The sequence below is a fragment of the Stegodyphus dumicola genome, chromosome 3, assembly GCF_044657685.1.
Source record: "Stegodyphus dumicola isolate Sdum_Otavi_A_Nest chromosome 3, ASM4465768v1".
NCBI classification, from domain to species: Eukaryota; Metazoa; Arthropoda; class Arachnida; order Araneae; family Eresidae; genus Stegodyphus; species Stegodyphus dumicola.
Window position 1 is genome coordinate 223,977,641 of NC_140770.1, and position 12,576 is coordinate 223,990,216.

Sequence of the window (12,576 nt, forward strand, 5' to 3'; positions counted from 1 at the left end):
ATTATCATACAGCCAAAAAATTAACATAGCAATTTCTTTTCAAGCAATTCCTTTTATACCCTAAAAAAAACCTGGAAACTTTCTTTGAAAAATGAGGGTCTTAAAAAACTAAACATGGCTAAAATATATGGGTTGGTTTGCGCTGAGCTGCAATCTATTATAAAAAAAGAAGGTTCAGAGTAACCTATAGTAACCTATGAATCCTTTTTCATTCAATTTTTCTGTGCATACAGAAGGACAATTTTAGGTGTGTACAGACCGGACACACTGTGCCGCAAAGGGTTGAACCTTCCAGCTGTCTATCATTGTCCTCACGTCTAAAGTGACCACTAGACAAAGCAATTAAAAGATTCACTAAAAAAAATGTTTTTTTCTAATATAAAGTAATCTGTCAGCTGTGGTCTGCTAACCGTATAATATAGAACTCCGTGGGTCCTAATTGTATATTACATATATCTGTACTTTTCTGAAAGCAATACTATGGTTTAGAAATGCGAAATATTAAGATAATAGTTCTCTTCAAATGCGAAATATTAAGATAATAGTTCAATAACAGTTCTCTTGGAAATAAACAGGCCAATTTCGCCGATACAAAAACATCCGTTTCTGTGAAAACGAACATGTACCTTGGTACAACCGGCTGCATGGTTGATTGAACTCAAAATAAAGCGTGACAGGCTCGTTACGTTGGAGCTAAATGTGACGAAATAATAAAAGATAAAATAAACTTACGAACAGCAAACTAAAGCACTGACCAGACCGATTTTGAAACGGTCCCCTTCCCTGTAATTTAAGCCTTGACAATACTCATCACTTGAGTTCCTGCTTCGGAAATGACACTTCGCAGTTCTCAGTAAGCGTTTAACAAAAGAAAAAAGGAAAAATTCATGTAATTAATTTAATTGTTCCAAGGAGGTAATTAAATAAAAGTAGTGGTGTTATGCAAGCAATTTCAGTCAGATCTAATTTATGCAAGTAAGAAGGATAGGTAAGGGAAGACTGGAATTTCTTGATTCAGAATGACAGAAAAATAACCGTGGGAGTAATTTAGGAAAAATGTTAGATAATATTTTCAAAATACTTTGCACCATACAATTTAACAATTTAACATCTGCATATGTATAAATTTCATGATTCTGCATATAAATCTTTAATTATTAACAAAGTTAATAAAACAGTAGTTTACTACTAATCTGCAGAATTATTTTGTTATTTGAATGTCTTAAGTTTTATTTAACACCCAATCTAAACGCCTAGTCTAAGAACAGAAAACTCGCATTGTAAAAGATTTATATATTGGCAGAATGTTTGTCCCTAATATATACTAATTTGGAAAATTTTTAAAACTATCATATAAAATCCAATATCCTCTGTTACGTCTAAACAAAGTAAAAGCAGACTTCCAACTCCAGATTTTATAATTTAAAAATTCACAATTTTAACTTCAAAAAATGTGGAAACTTCGAATGTTGAGATTTGATTAAATGTATCACAGACTGATCTATGCACTTCTTAAATTTCCAAAAATAGGCATTTTGTCATGCAGTATAGATATGAAAAAAAATCACATTTTTAAAATTTTATAGAGAGCTGCAGAAATATACTCAAAATGTATATAAATATTTTATTTATATTTATATAATTCTGAGTATATTTCTGCAGCAGAAAATATCATGAAATTTAACAATGTTAATCTCTACATTATTTTCTCAGATTAGCCATAGTTATTAAAAGAGTTCATAAAGGCAGTTTGCATTTTAAATGTGAATTAATTGGAATACTTTCTATATGCTGAAATTGAATTTGCTATCATCCATTAAACAGAGATTTTTCTTTCATTTATTTCAGTGCCGAGCACTTTCCTATTCAGCATTGACTACTCCTAAGGGCAGAAGTGGTGACCAATTTATTGTGGAGGGTCCTAATAGGCGGTCAGCGATGCCTCCTATTGAAGGGACGAACAATCACAATGATGCCTTCTCCAGATTCGAATCCGGGACCTTCGGTATCAGAATAGGTTCCCCTAACCACTATGCTGTCTGAGCGGTTAAACAGAAAAATGTGTGATTTATGCTGCTACAGGGATTTCTTCCACACCATCAGTACTCATTTTCGTTTACTCGAAATTGAATTCTTCTGATACCATATGGTATTCTCTAATAAAACATAACTTGATGTGGCGTCTAGACGGTATAGTGGTTAGAAGAGCGTACTGTACTACTAAAGAGCCCGGTTCGAACCCTAGAGAAGACATGGATGTTTGGATGTAACATGGACATGGACATGGATGTAACTGCATAGTGTCTTTGTGGGACATTCTAAATACATGGAGAGACGAAAGTTCTCTCGAGAGGTTGCTAGTAAGAGAAAAGGATTGGGAGACTTTTTGGACCCGCTCTCCGGAGTACTCTTCATCAAAATCGGGGGTGGAAGAGCGAAGTCGCACTGTCACCAGTGTGGTGTTCAGGGCTCTTGAGAAACGACCGGCGAAATCTTGCACTCCTTGCCATGATGAATTTCGTGAGCTTATACTGATGTTATTGTCAGACAAGTGAGACAAGTCATAACAACAAAACATATATGATACATAACAACATCATGATGTGTATGCCATATCAACAATATAATTACTTCATACTAAAATAATTCTGATTTTTCAATTGCTCAGTTTTACTGGACAGAAATTGTCTTCAAATAGTGGTTCCTCGGGTTAATTTTCTAATTATCCACATAAAGCATTTAATTTTAAAATGCTTTTTCGCTTCCTAGCAGTAGTTCTTAGGTGACTCAATTTTTGAAACCTTTGACCGAGTATTTTTAGGATAGCTTATCGTGATCCATAATTTTTGGGCACGAAAACATATTTCTTTTAATGTGCAAAACAATGGAATATATTAGTAAGATTACTAGATTAGTAAATGGAATATATTAGTAAGATTACTAGATTAGTAAATGTAATACGTAAACATAGTATATAAGACAGAAATAGCTTTAGTAGATTCTTAAACAGCAGTGACAGCGAAACTGCACAACATTCATGTAAATAATTGAATATATCTACATACCCCTTATTCATATATGCAGCCATATCTCCGATACACCTATCGATGGCCCATATTAACTTATATGTCCCAGAGACCATTACTACTGGCTTGTTTAAATGCCATATTTTAACGATAATTTCAATATTTTGATACCATAAGTAATCCTGATTATATACAGGTTGTCTTTTAATTTATAGTTAACCCCCTGAGAGTTTAGGATCTGCTTTGTGGTGAAAAACGGAGCGACGGAATGCTCGCCTTAGATACACAGTTACGCTTTCCTTTGATGAATAAAAATGGATTTTGTGCTACGCTAAATGAGCATCTTTTCTGGGAATATTTTCCCTCGTAACTCCCAGCAAGAGGAAAAGACAGTGCCGTATTATACGACGAAAAAAGAAAACATATCGGAACCGCTCCCAGCTGGATCAATATGAAAACATCGAATGTGCCCGCTGTAGTTGCGTGTAAGGCGCTTAACGATACAAAAATCCGATAATATATCTGTAATTCCTGCCTCTTTTATGCGACTGGAATACAGTGGGAAACGAAAAGTGACTTTTAAAAGTGGAGGAAATTTAGGAAAGCTTATTTATAGGCCCCATATCCTTGTTTTAAGTTGCAGTTGGAAGAAGAATGTCTTTTTTATTCGCACAAAGTTCCGTCGATGACCATATTTGAAAACCATGGAGGTACATTATTTCATAAATTTAACCCAAAGAATGATACAAGTATATTTATTTTATGTCTTGCCCAAATATAATATTAAAAAAGATTTATTCCTTTTTATCTTGATTTAGATACAGCAGATATATTCTAGGTACAAAATTAAGTATTTAGATTTAAGAACATTTTAAACTTTCGCTTATTAATTAATAAAAATTTTGAAAATTTGGCATTAACTAATAAAATTTGAAAATTTGTATTTTTGAAAATCTTAATCTTTTAGATACATAAAGCACGTTAACAAAGTTGCATAGCTAAATCCGAGACAAGATTCTAGACCACTTTGAAAACTAAACTTTTGCATAAAGAGATAGGGAAACACCTTATTAAACATTTTTAACAATAAGTTTTTAAAGTTTACATTTGAATATTTTATTGAACTTTTCAGTAAGCCCTAGGGAATATAGCCTAGGGAATTCCTTAGGGAAGGGAGTAAAAACTCATTTTAAAATTAACAATTTTAAAATTTTTCTAAAATGTGAATGCTTTTAAATAGAATACACACATATAGTATTTATCAATATTCTCTTCAGAACTTTAGTAAGTGTAACGGAACAAAATTTTAAAATGCAATGTTTAAAGATGAGCAGCTGCATTCCCCAAAAATTAAATTTCTGCCTTTTTGGAATGGAGGACAACGCAGAAAACAGTAAACACATTTTGGTGCACAATTTATCTACAAGTTTTAAAGCTTATAGTGCAGAGTTAATCTGTATAGGATTGCAATAAGGATCTTTAATGGCATAGGGTAAAAGGGAAGAAAATTAGAGCTTTTAGTACGAAAATAATAATTTGAAAAATCTTTCATTTCCTTCAAATTTTTTAAAGTATTACTCCGCGCTTCGGATTTTCAAAGGGAAAGCAACAATTTTAATTATTTTTTAAAACTAAGGGTAAAGACCGATGGGAATCGAGATTGTTACGGAACTGAAAGATTTTTATGAACGTGCAACGCCTCTACGAATTCGCCAATGGAAGATGTTTTTTGATTAATTTTGTCTGCAGAAAAATGAAAAATATTGTTTTTTGACCAAACGTGTTGGACAACAGAAGACTTATATGTTTCTTTTTTCCTAAGATATACCTCGTGTTCCTCAGCGCGAAATTTTAAAGACATTAAAAATAATAAATAAAAAAATTAAATGATTAGAAAATATTCCAAATAAAGTTAGTAACGCAACAACCTTGAGTTTGGCGAAGATTTAGTCAAGATTTCAGTCGATTTCGTAAGCAAACAGTTACAGGTCCTCTTCGTCAGGAGGAATGAAATCTGGTAGACTGGATTTTACTTTATTGCACTTTTAATGAACTTTAATTGTTTGAATTAAATTAATTTTTTATTTGGCACTTTCTTTTGAATTAGTTAAAAATTTATAATCATTCAGATATCATTCTGAAACGTTGCTCTTCCTCTTTAAAAAGACCAAGGAATTTTTAATAGTTTGTATTATTGTTACATTGTCAAAATTTTGATAAAAAGTCTTGAAACTCAATTTTTCATTATAGGTAACTTAATATACAGAGCGGTGACAAATTAAAAGTAACTTGTGTATTCGTTGAAGTTTTGGCGTCAGAAATATTAGAAATTAGTTTTTTTAATTAAAATTTCAAATTACTTACAGGTGAGTTTAAAAATTTTATATGGTTAAAAAGGTGGAAAATACAACGTAGAAGCTCATCCAACAATAGAAAAGAATGTTACATTCTTGCCCGCCCTCTTTAAATTTATTCTAACGTGTCGTTAATTCAGGTTGAACAAACTGAATGATACAATGGGAAATGTTTTGGACTTTAAAGAATCAGGTAGATACTGATAATTTAGAACGACAGTCAATAAATTAACGATACAGAGGAATTAGTAACAGCATCTCCCACAAAATGTAATCAGATGTTAAAACTACAAAACACCAAGCATTTGAGCTCATAAAGTATGCTCATGAGAAGTCTATGCAGCTATTATCGTTAAAGATTTCAACTTTTTCTTATCGAAATGTATCGCAAAGTAAGTAATGACAAATTACGTTTCTAAAAGTATAATTGCTTAAAACGGTGCATAAAATGAGCTATACTTGAGAGATCGACGCAATTATAGTAGTGATGAAAGTTTCTGTTTAAAGATAATACTCAACAAATAATAATTGTTTCTCAAATTTAATTTAAGATCAAAAGTTGTCCTTTAATTCTTATCCATGTGTACACAGAACTGTAATAATGAGCAAAGTAAACGATGTCTTCAAATTAGAGAAAAACGATTTTTATATTATTTATTACAGTCATTGCAAATACAGTTAACAGTTAGTGATTAGAAAAGCGAAGAGTTTAAAATAATTTTTATTTCATATTCGAAATGCATCTTGAGGGATCGTATTATACCCCGTATTTTTACTGCGGTTTATCTGAGCTAGCGGAGTCAGTTCAATGTGTCGACTAGCTCCGTTATACGTGTAAGTTCAGATTTTTCAACTCCCTGCGCTATGGAAATAATTCGTTTTGGAGATAGATCGGCTATATCGGTTGTCTCCGTCACAATAAAAGCTAATCGTCCTGTCAGAATAAAAGCTTTTAAACGAAAACAAGATCAGCAAATAAGTATATGATATTGTCAAAATATTTTTCAGTAGGGAAATTATCTTCTCAGAATATAATTTTGACATTAAATAGGATTACGTATATCTAAAATAAAAATGAGTAAAATACAAGTAATTCAGGTTACTGAGAAATCCTCTTTCTTTCTTTTTATTGTCCAACAAATAATTTTTCAGACAATGTAATTTTCTGAAATATTTTCTCCATTTAATGATTTAACTATGGGATTAGGGAGAACTGTTCGAAATTTGAAGCTTAGCTTATTAACATGATAAAAAAAATCCTCTTGCCTCTTTACTTAATCTGGACAAGAAAAAATAACCTAATTTTGAATGAAAAGTTTTCATTAAACTCAAATATATAAGTAATTTTCCAAAACCACCTAATTTTGAAAAAATAACCTAATTTTGAATGAAAAGTTTTCATTAAACTCAAATATATAAGTAATTTTCCAAAACCACTCATGGATATTATGTGACGGTCAGATAAATGCAAAGGAAAATGTATATTTACAAATTATATAGTGCTGATCAACTTTTTGAAGACGTTAGAGTTTTTAATTTTATTTTCCTGCGTTTGTCATTGGGCACATCCTTGATCAGTGTCTAACAGTAATCGCCAAATCTACATGCATACGACTGAAGAAGCAACCTGTTTTGCATGAGATGAATCTCTTGGTAGAAACGATTCATTACTGACTATACCAAGATATTTAGAGGGAATTACGTGTAAATCGAAGAAATGTAACTTGAGGGACCGTATTATACCCCGTCTTTTTTATGACTGTAAAGGGCCATTCACACTGCGGTTTATCTGAGCTAGCGGAGTCAGTTCAATGTGTCGACTAGCTCCGTTATACGTGTAAGTTCAGATTTTTCAACTCCCTGCGCTATGGAAATAATTGGTTTTGGAGATAGATCGGCTATGTCGGTTGTCTCCGTTAGCTGAGATAAATCTCTGTGAACCGCCCCTAAAAAGTCACATGCAATTTCACCAAAGTAGGGGCTTTAAGTTTTCCTAAAAATTAGCGCAATTTTTTTCAGTGACATCAGTTTTGATTCTTTTCAACTTGTCATAATAGATTTTGGACTTTTCATCTATATATTAAAGTCTGCTAGATGCGTGCCCCAAAAACTTCTCCTTTGATTTTCAGAGATAATTCTTAAGAAAAGAAACGAAACCCATTATTTTACTTATTTTAACGAAATTTGTAAAAGTCTAAGTCTGCATTAAATGGCAATCAAATGGTGGTACTTTTCGCTGTTCCATTTTGTAGAAGAAAAAGCGCGAATTTATAAACCGATCTACAAACCGATTACAATGCAATTGTTTTTTAATCATAATACGCAGTAAAGCTATAATTTTATGCCGATATGCTATAATTTTATGCCGACAGGCTGTTTAACTTAATTGCATAAACTTGTGGAGTAGGAGGGAATTTGTTTACTTGAATCAGAGGATGGTTACCATGCTGTTGTTTAACATTCATGATCAAACTCATCAATCCCAGAGCAAAATTTGTTACAGTATTCAAATATGCAACATTAAGGAAACTTAACATTTTATTTGATTTTTATAATGCAAACAAAAAAACATATCACAGGAAATTTCAAGTTTTCTGTCTTAAATACAGAAGCTCTTCCTGTTTTGTGAACCTTTCATACTCCTCATTAAGTCCTTTAAAACTTGTATTAAGAGGCTAAGATGAAATGTTAGCTTTAACACTTAGAATACCGAAGCCTTCGCTGACACGTATACTTAAAATATAAAAACGCGGGTCCCCGCCATTAACCATCCTGTCCATTTCTTCTTCTACCCGTTTATTAGCTCACAAAGAAGTATAGAGATTTTAGGTGACGTCGTTTCTACTTCCTAACAAAGAAGCTTCCATTAGCCTTTTAAGACAAACTGTCTGCAATAAACTGATACAATGCATTTTGGGAAACTACACCTGATATTGCATACTTTAGGACAACGACATCACAATATTTGCTGTTTAGGGCAGTTGTAGTCGTTAGATTACAATTACATGTATATAAGGATGTGGTTCAGTTAAATTCAGAATATGGACTATTGGCTTCTTAAGGAAGTGGTCACATGTTTGTATTTTACTGTGTCTGGATTTACTACTGATTCCTTTTACCTTTGTAATATAAATATTATAATCATCTGAATGATCTTGCTGTCAACAATTTCGATGTCCGCATAGTAGGAATGAGATTGATTTCAGTCTCTGGTTTAATAATCCCCTGAAGCATTATTAAAATAATCTTTTCTTGCATCGAATTTGCTTAATTTATAATTTAGTTATTCATACATGTTTTCATCAGAAAATTTGGTACATTAATATTTAATCTTATTATTTGTTGGTTTCAGACATATATATATATATATATATATTGTTAGTGTCATATCTATATGTATGCATATATATAGTGTAGCTCTCATATATAATATATATTACCTTCAAATATACATAATTCACTTGCAGTTCATGAAACTCCTTATAGTTGTTTCATCCATGATAGGTAAGCATAATGACTTGCATTTTAGAGATCACTAACTAACTATCCAAGAATTTTACAGAATAATTTATTAGTTAAAAGCAAACTTAATTTTACTTTAAAGATAAAAAGATTTATGAAACTTTTGATGCAAAATTAGCTATAAGAATAAAGCACGCCTTAATCTGACAATAAATAGCGGAAGCTTATACCTAGAAGACTGCGGTTAAGAAGACTAAAATTTATACCGCAAAAGTCTTTCATTCTTTTTCAGCAAACAAAAGATCGGGATCAGACAACATTTCAACTTACTCTTCCGGATGCAACACACAATGCCTTTGACTTTTCGCTTATCTCCTTGGCTTAAGAAAGCGTTTGCTTCTTTCCTTGTTTTATCGATACGGCTCGCTTATCGTTAGATCATCATTAGCAGGGGAACAAAACAATGCAGAGGAAAAAAGACTTAGAGAGTGAGATGGAAAGAAAATAATGCATATACCTCTACGGGAGATGCGAAAACCCCAAAGACTCACGTATTTGGGATCAATCTTATCTATGAAGAAATACTTAGATATATTGTTTCCCTTTCTAGGAAGAGCGTGATGAATTGCCATTTTTAGTCTCTTTCTGCTACGTATTTTTATTTCTTCGGAAGTCTTTCTTGATTACTATTTGAAACCCAGTTGTCTCCGTTTCCTGAATTACTTTTGGCTTCGAGAATAACTCGATACTTCTTGTTATGTAAGCAAAATAAAAATGAATTATAGAGAAAGAGCCATAATTTTACGAAATTCTTTCGAAGGACAACATAAAGCTTCCGCAATTATAGATATTGTGGGATAAAATTCCAAAATAATGTTGTAGATTTATTTCTTGCCTATCAAGAAATAAAAAATACAATATGCTGTTGATTAAAATGATATGGGAAATTCATATTAAAGAACTCATAATGTTCCTAAATGTAAAACTTTCCTTTAAATGTGCCTTGCCTATGATCGCAAAATGGACGGCCAGCAAGTATTAGCTTAAAATTCTTGTCACGTTTATCTTAAGAGCTACAAAAACCTTAAAAAACTATGGAATTCTGAATGAAGTGTCCTTCTTTTACTTGGAAGGCGATGATATTATAGTCGATTCGCATAAGATTAATAAATGAATAATCCAACAAACGTTCGAACCACCTTCAGGAATACTATAGTATCCACATGAAATCGCCCATTCTATTAGCAGGGCGCTTAAAAAGACGTTTTAGAGAGTACAATTCATATCGAGGACTTTCTTTTTAATTAGATTCGCTGTCTCATTCTCAAAAAAAAAAAAAAAAAAAAAAAAATCGATTCTGAAATTTGATAAGTATGCTTTTTGTTTCGTGAGGATTTAGTATTATAGATAGAGTTACATCTCAAAACGACATTTTCCATCGAATCACTTTTAAAATTGTTTCCATAAATATTAACTCCCTGTACTGTATTTAAAGAAACTAAATAATGAAGAATCTACATGTAATGCATGTATGTTTCTCGCATCGCTAAAAAACAACGGTATCGCTAAAAACAACGGTATCAGCAAATTTTGAATAACATAATCCTCCACACATACATGGGCACCCGGAAGCCCGAATTTGGAATTTTAAATTTGTTTTATTATCTTTTACATATATTGTAAATCGCTAACGAATTTTTTCATTAAAAAACTCAAGAATTCCAAAGCGAACAGAGGCAACACTGTAGAGAATAAAACATTTTTATCTCCAGCGCATGAGATTCTCAACCGGAATTCTAAAGATATGATGTTTTTAAATATTTTTAGCACAATGTGACGTTAGACCAAATGCTCTGGAAACGTGCATGTATCTGTAAATTAAGAAAATGCTCCTTTGGGCGTAATATAAGGTCTGAAATCTTTCAGATTTTGTTTCCTTTTGCAACCTCATTCTGTAGATAATATGACAATTTCAGTTTACAGAATACATCGATTTCAAGTACCGTGATTTTTATATCCTATGACATTAAAGATTAGTGTGAGCTTTTCTTCACATATGAGGATAAACACTTTTTGTATTTCATTGGATATTCATTGCATAATTATTTATCTGAATGTATTTTTCTGATTCAATATCCCGATTAACATTTCGTGCATACGCATATCCTTACTTACCTATTTTTTTTCACTTTTAATGTAAAATATTTATTTTCAAACAAAATATTCCTCAACTTTTACTAAACAGCATCACATAATAACACAGTCATAGGTCCAATTTAATTGTGACTAAATGGCATCACGAGATCAAATCATTAGCGATTATTTGACACAACTAATGACGAGCTTATTTTGGGATGCAAGAAGTGTGATTCAAAGTATTAAGAGACATACTATTTGTTAATAATCACAAGGCACACGTCATGTATGTAACGCCTGATTAATGTCTGTAAGATTGATGTTGAAATTCAATATATATTTAATGCTCATAAAATATGTATATTAAAATATTACGTTTGTCGGATTATCCACGGCATACAGTATGATTAATGTGTGTAAATAGCTGTAGTATTTTACTAATATTTTATTCAAGTAATATGGAACATTTTCAAGCCCGTCAAAAGGAATAAAATTTTCAAGCATTCCGTATTTGAAAATATACCTAATTATCTTAATCATTTCTCATTTCTTTACATTAAAAATACTGAGTTTACTTCACTTCAGACTAAAATTGTGCTCGAGGTGAAAAAAAAATTGAAGTTGATTGACAATTTTAAATTAAAGTATTGTTCGGTTCGTTAGAGAATAGGGGGCTTATTACTTAGAATGGTGAAGCTGTATTTCTCTAAGCGAAGATACAGTATCGTTTTACTGTTATTGGTTGATGAAGGTATTAGTTTAAATACCATTATACAAATGGTTTTATTTTCACTTTTATCCTCAATAAACACGTGCATCATTTCTTTTGTTTTGTAAAGACAATAGGTTATTTCGAAGCAGGAGACATGAAAAATGAGCAATGTCCTCGCCGGGAATCGAACCCCGGACTTCTCGAATACTCGTCGATCGTGCTGACCACTGCACTACGAAGGCATGCTAAGAAGGCGGGAGAAATACCTTATAATATAAGGGAAAGGCAACACTTAAAAAAGATTATTAAAAGCATTTTACAATTTTTAGGATAGAAAGAGGAAAATACCAAATAAAAAAATGTTGGGGGCTGCTAAAAAAAAAAAAAAAAAAAAAAAAAGACTTTATCTTTATACTGTATATGCCCGCAATTTTAAGTTTTCTTCTCATTATAATGCAGTAAAAAGTTTGATATGAGAAGAAGAAAATGTAGAAAATTAATAGTTTTACAAATTCTATATATCCTTACAAATATTTCTAAAAGGACATTTGAAGAAGTGAAAAGAGTTACATCGGTATTTCGAAAAAAAAAAAAAAAAAAAAAAAAAACTTTGCATACATGTTCTTAACGACACCGACAGCCACACCATGAATGGTAATACAATTACAGAATTATCATCGTGAATGTAATTGCTTTTCAAATATAGAATGCATTTATGTAGCATATTCACTAATATTGTTCGAACGGCAGTAATTTTATATGCGATGCTCATGCCATTCTACGCTTAAGATTGATGCATTACTAAATCTGACCTATGCAATTAATTTTAAAGAGGACGTTTACAGTCTGAATGATAATGATAATTAAAAATGATTAAAATGAGTGA

At 31.7% G+C, this 12,576-nt stretch overlaps 1 protein-coding gene and 1 non-coding gene across 4 annotated transcripts in view; both read right to left on the reverse strand.

Annotated features, from left to right (window-relative positions):
- LOC118191245 (contactin-5-like) overlaps positions 1-12,576 on the reverse strand; it is a 554,648-nt gene that overhangs the window by 402,143 nt on the left and 139,929 nt on the right. The window lies entirely within an intron of this gene.
- TRNAT-AGU (transfer RNA threonine (anticodon AGU)) lies at positions 11,860-11,932 on the reverse strand. Its single transcript has one exon. It is a non-coding gene; the product is annotated as a tRNA-Thr (tRNA).